At 25.3% G+C, this 8,087-nt stretch overlaps 1 protein-coding gene across 1 annotated transcript in view; it reads right to left on the bottom strand.

Annotated features, from left to right (window-relative positions):
* The window catches only part of LOC136080636 (uncharacterized), a 184,705-nt gene that overhangs the window by 49,857 nt on the left and 126,761 nt on the right, over positions 1-8,087 (bottom strand). The window lies entirely within an intron of this gene.

Below are 8,087 nucleotides of genomic sequence, written 5' to 3'. Positions count from 1 at the left end.
ATAAGTTGAAGTTTTATTAATTTGATCATTAATTTTTGATGAGTCTTTATTGATGAAATACAGTGTTAAATATAATAAAAAGTTGGAAAAAGTATTATTTCTTCTGATTTTAATAAATAATAGTTACATTAAATCTCTCCTTTCAAAAATTTTTTTTTTAAAAAAGCAGAAGTAATCAATTCAAAAGAAGTCTTTTTATAATAGCGTCAGTATATTTCACAAAAGTGTGAATATTTACAGTAGTTAAGACACTTGCGGTAGTCGCAAATGTCTTAACTTTTGCAAATATTCACACTTTTGTAGACACTATTATAAAAAGATTTCTTTAGAATTGATAACTTCTAATTCTTTAAAAAAAAAATTTTTTAAAAGGAGAGATATGATGTAGCTATCATTTAAGCTTACTTGTTTTTTATAGTTTTTTAAGAGAAACTTAATTTCGTGCATGCATTTAGAAATCAATTCCGATTATTTGTTTAAAAAACATTTTTGTTTGCATGTGTAATTATTTCGAATATTTCCTGGAGGCATAGTTAGCATTTTTCGGAAATACTTTTATATGTAGGTGCTGTTTTAAAGTTTGACTAGTTCAGAATAAAATCATTAATATTTTTATCTTTTAATTTCCATATATATTTTCATCATGGTGTCTTTTGAATACTTTTTATTTTTTAAGGCCTGCTTACGATTTACAAAACGTTTTTTTCATTCACCCTATGTTATGCCAATTTATTGTTTGCCAGGTACATACATAGAGGAAACATTACATTTATTTACCACATTTTTTTTGTTGATAAACAACTTCCACTAATTTAGAGCCGTCCCAAACGAATAGTGTATTTTTTTTTATTTTGGATTTCTTTTTGTTTAACAAAGCATTTTTGTGACTTTAATTGTATTTCGATTAAAAAATTTATGTAATTTATTAAACGGCGGAAAATGCTTATCGACCAATTTTTAAAACACTTTTCCTATATTAGTGGAAACATTTTTTTCTATATGGGGAGTTAAACCAAATTCTAATTCTAATTTTATTTTTCATTTTTGTATTCGTTTTTTCAGGTTCAAATTTTAGTTCAAAATTTTCAAAAGCAACAGCAGCAACAACAACAACATCATGATATTTATTTTCTTTTTTAAATCATACAATAGTATTATAATAATAATAAATACAATAATAATAATAACAATAATAATAAATAAATAAAAATTGTAGCACTACTGATTGTAGTAAGTAAAAATAATTACCTAAAAATATATATATATATATATATTTATATATATATATATATATATATATATATATATATATATATATACATATATATATTTGTATATATATATATATATATATATATATATATATATATATATATATATATATATATATATATATATATATATATATATATATATATATATATATATATATATATATATATATATATATATAAGTGTAATAATAATATAAACTAATATAATAATGAGTAAGTTAACTATAAGTATATAATAATAACTAAATGGTTGATAAGGATGGTGTCACTCAAACAGAATTCTGATCAAAGTAGTGACACCAGTTTTTAAATATATTATGATTAATAATAAACATACACACGTAGAACATGCATAAACAAAGTAAACATTTAAAGGTCATACTTTCATGATAATTATAAAAAATAAATAAACAAGAAGTTAATGAAAATAGTTGTAGTAATCATAATTAAAAAAATAAGAGTATATTTTAATTATTAAGTGAAAATCATGTCGATAAGTTAGAACAAAATTGTTCTCAGAATTTTTTTAAATTGATTTTGTTTTAAATTAAGAAAAGTCGATTAAGGTGTTTGGAGTTGTAGTTTTTTGAACTCATTCACAATGCATACAAGACTCTTGTTCCATTTACAAATGTACTAATAGACAACAGAATGTTTACCATACTTCTGAGTTTTAAATGGTACACTATGTTTTTCATTACATATGTTTCTAGTAGAGTATGTTTGTAGTATTCTACTTTCTGTAAAAAAGTCTCTAATAGAAAAGGGTAAACTTTTATTAAGAGAGTCAAAAACAAAAAAAAAGATTAGCAAATTTTATTAACGCTTGGAAGGTAGGAATTTGTAGTTTATTGAAAGATTCTAATGTTTCTGACTTAAAAGGTTGAAGTTTATAATTCTTATGGATTGACGTTAAAAGGACATCAAGTTTTTGATGTGATAATTGCCATATTGACCCCAAATTTAACAGCAATAAATAAGAAGCGATAAAAATAATATACAGTAAGTATTCTTTACTGTGAATTTATCGACATAATTATGAATTATTGAAAGTGCACCGTTAGCTTGAGTTAGTTTCTTGCGTAACTCATCAATATGTAAATTCCACGAGAGATTGCAGTCGATCAAAATACCGAAATATTTAATAACTTTTGTAGGATATAACCGTTTATCATTAACCTTAATTTGAATTTTAGAATTGTTGTTTTGATTGTGTTTTTTTTCAAGAAGATGAAAAAAAGATTAGTTCAGTTTTTTTTGCGTTACGACATATTAGGTTAGCATTTACCCAGTGAACAATATCTTTTAGATCCAAATTTATATTTTTACATAGAGAATTATACGATTTGTTGATAGGCAATAGGTTTGTGTCATCAGCAAAAAGATGAATTGACGAGAAGCAAATAGAGTTGTTTTTGCCATTAACAAAAATTAAGAAAGACTTTTTAGTAGAATTATGACCTTTAATACTTTCAAATTGTTTCCGATCTGAAAGATACGAGCGAAACCAGTCACTTACAACACCACGGATGCTATAGTGCTCTAATTTAGAAACCAGAATAATATGATCAGCGGAATCAAAAGCTTTTTGTAAATGTAGAAAAATACCACAAACAAAATAGCCAGTGTCCAGAGCTTTCCTGATTTTTTCAGTTATACTTATCAATGCATGGCAGGTAGAATGTTTTGAACGAAAACCAAATTGAAATTCATTTAAACAGTTAAAAGAATTAAGAAAAGATTACACTCTAGAACTCATTAGTTTTTCAAGAAACTTACTGATTTTAGATAAAAGAGAAATAGGTCTGTATTTAGTACATAAAAGTTTAGAGCCGTTTTTAAATATTGGAACAACATAAGATAATTTTAGAACATTCGGAAAAGTTCCATTTACGAATGATATATTAAATAGTTAAGAAAGAATTATTTAAATTTCATAGGTAAAATCAATAAGAATGTTTGTGGAAATGCTATTTGGGCCTATTGATTTTCTCGGCTTCAAATTAGATATTGGAGATAAAACTTCAGAAATATTTGTTGGAGATAGGAGTAGACTATGTAAATTTGGATATTTAAGATATTTTGTATAGTTTACGTAAGACGGATGAATATTTGATTTTATTTTTGTGCGACGTTATGTAAAAAAGTGTTAAACTTTTCAGAGATATGATTTGGTTCAGTTATATATGTTTCATTATCTTGTATACAGTTGGGAGATGAGTGATTAGAGTTTTTGAAATTTTTTAAATTGTTATTCTTTTCCAAATTTTGCAAAGGTTTTTTACATTTTCTGTAAAGTACTTTTTAAAATGCAATTTTTTACGGAGCTTATTTAAGGAAATTATTATGTATTTATATTGTTTTAAAGCAGATTTAAATTTGTTTATGTTCCTAATATCTTTTGATCTTAACATTTTTTTTTGCGTATTTGAATCAATTTTAAAATTCCATTTGTAATAATACTCTTTGATTTAAACCCAAGGTTTAAATCGACGCTTGAAGCTCTTAATACTAATTTTTTAAGGAGGAGCGTAGCGGTTTAAAATCAAGGTTGTTTCAGAAATAAATGTTTGAAAACAAGAGTTAACATTATTGTTCTCTTTAAGATTATCCCAATTAATTTTTAATAAATCTGGTTTGAAGTTTATTTTATTATAGTTTTAAAATTTCTGTCCTGTAAATTGTAATTGCGTGGTATAAATAACTTATTAAAATTAGGACAAATACATAATTGAGGTTAGTGATCAGACACTGAAGCTGTCAAATTTTCTGAAATAATTTCATTACTTATTAAATTAGAAAAAATATTGTCAATCATTGTAGCAGAGGGGTTAGTAATGCTGGTTGGCAAAGTGGTAAAAGGGCGAATATTATTAAAAAAAGCAAGTTTGAAAATTAAGACGCCGCAGTGTCATTATTTGATTGTATCAGATTAATATTATATTCACCTAGTAAGAAAATTGATTTATTTTTAGCATTTATTTTTTGAAGTAGGACAGACATGATAATTATAAAATCGTTTATGCATGGAAGCAAGCGTGTTTATAAATGCATTCAAAAATAATATTAGACTTTTTCGAAAACATTATTTCAACAAATGTTGATTCTAAACAATATGGTGTATAAGTCACTAAATCATCCCTTCGTTTTTATATTAATTTTTTTGATAAGTATAATAATGTACCTCCACAAGACGATTCAATTGGTGTTCGCTCAATATTGTAGTTATTAATGAGGATTGAATGAATTGATGATGTTCCTTTTTTTAATCGTGTACCAATAGTATGAGGTTTAAAACTCATTAACCAAAGTAATACGTTTAATTCCTCAAAGTGTTCTGGCAAAGATGATATGTTTAGATAAAATAAAGAGAGAGCATTAATTTTGTCAAAGTTTAGTGAGCAGAATTTACTTATGTTATAATACTTGCAAGCTATGTCTATTGACGCACGGATTTCTCCATGTGAATCTGAAACATGAGATAAAACTTAATCATTAGTTTGATTAGATAATTTATTTAAATGAGAAGACGGAAAGTGATTTATTGACGGAAGTAAATCATCAGTTATAAGAATTTTTTCAGAAGAAAATAACAACTTGAATTCGTTATCTTGTACATTTGTGAATGGAAAGACACTCTTTGTACAACTTACACAATGCCGCAGTGAGCGACTTAATTGTAGTATATTATACTCAGTATCAAGCCAGCTGCGTTTTGAGTCTAAAACAAACAAAAGTCATATTGAATTGAGCGGCAACTTAAACTTGTTTTTTTTTACCACCTTTTTTAAGGGCATCTTCAATTATTCGTTTTGAGAAATTGAATACAATTTCATCAGAGGAGTTTGGTTTCGCCTGTTATTATTTAAAATTGAGATTTGTTTTATAATTTGGGGTGGATAATTTGAGTTAGGCATGAATTTACAATATTTCGTAGTTTGGATTTTTTAAAGGCTTCTATGAATTTTCAGAGAAGTTAAATGTAAAATCAAGAGAGTTCACAACTTTTAAATTTATGTTTATTTCGATTTAAAACCCAACAATTTTAAAAATTATTATAAAATATTTTTTGTAATGTTATCGAGCTGTGGACCAGATTATTTACGCATTACTATTAAACCATTGTCGCTGTGAAGGCCTAAATCGCATATATTGATTATTTTACCTAACAAATCTAAAAACATATTCCAACAATCTCACAAACTACTGCTTCGCCATTCTTTCGTCATTCATTCGTCACAAATTCACTGCTTTGTCATGATTGCCCATTGTTACATCAAAGCAGTCATGTATGTTTTTCTTTTTCTAAGTCTCTTTATTTAAAAAAGCTAAGGTTTTTCGGCAGTGTTGTATTATCCGGATTGTTTTTTCAAGAAACACTAGGTGGATGTTTGCTTATTCAATTGTTTTATATAAAACATCTGGAGTAATTGAGGGGTGTAAATAATTAAGGTCAAATTAAAAAAATGTACAGTCATTTTTGTTTTCGATTACGGAGAACCAATTCATAACATCAGTGGTGTTTTTCCACTCTTGCAAATTTAATTAATTTTCAAGAATATTATTAATTTTGTACAATTTAGTTTTGCTTACATTTTCTATATCACTTTTCGAGGGAACCAACAACCTACAAAGAAGTTTGTTTTGAAATTTTGGTAAATGGTCTTTCAGTATATATATATATATATATATATATATATAATATATATATATATATATATATATATATATATATATATATATATATATATATATATATATATATACATATATATATATATACAGGTACCGAAAGAAGTTTAGAACCACCTAACAATTTTGTGTAATTTCATTATTTTTTCAATGTATGAAACTAATATTAAACTTTGGTGATAAATCATATATATAAATGACATGCTTTAATAAAAAACCTAAAGGATTTTAAACCGCATTCAATTGCATACACATTAAGCGATCAATAAACAAACACGTACAAATGTATTGAATTCAAATGAAAATAAATACATTTTAAACATTTAAACTTTTTAATAAATACATTTAAACAAAGCAATGTAAATATTTATATCAATATTTGCATGGATATCCTTTATTTTTATTCACTAGATGAAGTCTTTTATATATCCTTTAATTTTTAAAAGGATATATTCTATATATCCTTTGTTTTTAATCACCAGATGAAGTCTTCTAGGCATACTTTTAACCAACTTTGAACATAGATCTTATTTAGCTTCCAGACACCAAACTCGTCTGATTTCATCCTTTAAGGCTTCTGTAGATGTGCATTTCGTTCTATCAAGATTATCTTTGATGTATTTCCATAAATTTTATATCGGATTAAGATCCAAACTATTTCCAGGCCAAAGAAAAATTTCAATTTTTTTGTCTACAAACCAAGCCTTTGGTATTTTAAAGGTGTGACAAGTGGCATTATCTTGCTAAAACATTAAACATTAACGCTTTTTCAAAAAACATTTTCCGTTTTGTGACAAGATGTCAACTTTTCAGGCATTTTTTTTGTTCTATTCATTGAACTCGATACTTCCTGCATCCTTATATGCAAATCAAGCCCAAACCATGACACATGGAGAATGTTTGACTGTCTTGATGGTGTACCTTGGATCATAATTTAAGGAATTAGGATCACGTCGGACATATTGTTGTTGGCAATCTTGTTGCAAAATGGTTGAATCGCCATGCATATTATATATATATGTATATATATAATTTATTATCAAATATTTATATATATATATATATATATATATATATAAACATGTAAATATATATATATATATATATATATATATTATATATATATATATATATATATATATATATATATATATATATATATATATGTATATATATATACATATACATATATATATATTTATATATATATATATATTTATATATATATATATATTTATATATATATATATATACATATATATATTGATATATATTATTAAAAACTTGCTTGGGCTAATTATGTATGTATACATAATTATCAAAAATAAATTAAAAACTTCCTCGGAATAATTATTTACATGTATATAATTATCCCAAGGAGTTCGTTAATTACAAAAATTTGTATATAAATTTTAAAATAGTAGGGAAGCCCGGGACTATTTGGCCGCCTGAGTAAGTTGACGAACTGCGTTTATCTTCTTTCATCAGAAAGTGACAAAAATCACATAGAAACTTCCTTATGGACCATTACATCATTCGCTGTAGTATTGTCAGGATTCGCGCATGCGCATTGGAGATTTTGAAATTTATGCGTTTTTTAGACAAAAACGTAACTTTTCATTTTTCATTTCACTTTACAATTCACTTTACATTTCACTTTACATTTCACTTTACATTTCACTTTACATTTCACTTTACAAAGTAATTCGCTTACAAAATTACAAAGTCGCTTTCATTTCACTTTACAAAGTAAATAGTTACTCGTTTGAAAAAAAAATTATTGTAAAAGTTCCAGTCACGATTGGATAACTATATCCAGCCAGAGCTTTTTTTTGAAAGTTGCCGTTTTTCAGAACCTATCGACTGTTTATTAAAAAAAAGCTTTTGGGGTATGTTGGCAAAATTTTCACTGGGTAAGTTTGCTCATAGCATTAACTATGGAAAAAAAGATATACTTTTATAAAATTATTATTATTATTTTTTTAACTTTTAACAGTTTTGAAATAATTTATTCTAACAAAAAAATTAAAATAAAATATTTTTTAGGTTTTTTTTCACAGATAAAAAGTGGGCTACTGTTTTGGCATTTAAACGGACTAATATTTGGTACTAGGTAAAAGT

Source organism: Hydra vulgaris, chromosome 05, assembly GCF_038396675.1.
Source record: "Hydra vulgaris chromosome 05, alternate assembly HydraT2T_AEP".
NCBI lineage: Eukaryota > Metazoa > Cnidaria > Hydrozoa > Anthoathecata > Hydridae > Hydra > Hydra vulgaris.
Note: the sequence above shows the minus strand (reverse complement) of the source record. Positions and strands in the feature narration are given on the sequence as shown.